We start from the raw sequence: 1,247 nt of genomic DNA, 5'->3' as shown, positions 1-1,247 counted from the left end.
TGGAATAAATGTTTTCCGTTTGATTTGTGTTTAATCCTTTTGACTTTTCTAACAGTTAGAAATCTAAGCGCTTGGTAGTAGTTTCAACTCTTTTAAAGTTTGAACTGTCGCACCACAGATTGATTAAACTGAGACTTTTCTATCGTGGTGAATATAAGTCTGATGTTTCCTGTTGTCCTGTGGGAAAAAGTGTTCATTTTAAGTGTTTGTAATGTAAATACTTTGTTTAATCATTATTTTTCATATGGTCAATTTAAATTTAAATTTTATTAATTGGTTATTTTTGTTTAATTGCACTGGTATTTATTTTGAGTTCATTAAATATAGTGAAGCAAAAGAGAAAATAGATTAGTTTTGAAATAATATTAAAATTTGCAAAGAAACTTTTGAATACAAAGAGAATAATAAGAAAATAAATATATTCTCTCGTAGATGTATTTCCAGTTAAGATGTCTAACATTGTTTCTGAGGGAATACAAGTGACGTCGTCCCACAGTGGAGGCACCGACATATTGATTATTAATGTTTATTTCTTTCATTCCAGCCGCTGATAAGAACAACGACGAGTCCTCAGGATCCTGATCGTACAAACACTTTATATTTTACATTCAGCAGCAGGAAGCAGCTACAACGAAAAGGAAAGAAAAGAATAATGATGATCAGAAGAAGCAGGAACTCAAGCTTTAGTGAACATAACAACAGAAAACCTGCTGTGACCCGGACGTATAGAAATGCAGTGTTCAGTCAGAGCGCCCTCTGCTGGCACTGACTCATCACTGCTGCTCCGCTTTCAAACATGTGACATCTGCTGCTGGTGCATTCTGGGAACATTAAGACACACCAGTGACCTGACAGTTGACATTTTACAGATGTTTTTGAGATTTACAGATGTGCAACATCATGTCTGTCATACAGGTGTTTTCAGTGGTTATAACAGAGCTGCCATCAACAAACAGGAAACCTCTTTTTCCACCGTGAGAAGCAGCAGCTTCAGCTTCAGTTGTGTTTCCTCACTGACGCCTCTGCAGAAGTCGTGACGTTGTGATTTAGCCGTGTGTTTGTTAGTAAGTCCGACTCTGCTTCTGTCAGGTTGTGATTCAGTCTCTGACACATCGTGTTGTCAAAGGTTAAAAGATCGTAGTTACTCTTTAACGGATGTTTCTATTAATATCTCTGCGATAAAACAGCGTAGAAATGTGGCATCAATGCAGGTAGAATCTCTCTCCACTTCATATTTCATATTCTAT

Source organism: Seriola lalandi, unplaced genomic scaffold (genome assembly GCF_002814215.2).
Source record: "Seriola lalandi dorsalis isolate HSWRI2012SDOR001 ecotype SW California unplaced genomic scaffold, Sedor1 jcf7180002054975, whole genome shotgun sequence".
Lineage (NCBI taxonomy): Eukaryota > Metazoa > Chordata > Actinopteri > Carangiformes > Carangidae > Seriola > Seriola lalandi.
Note: the sequence above shows the minus strand (reverse complement) of the source record.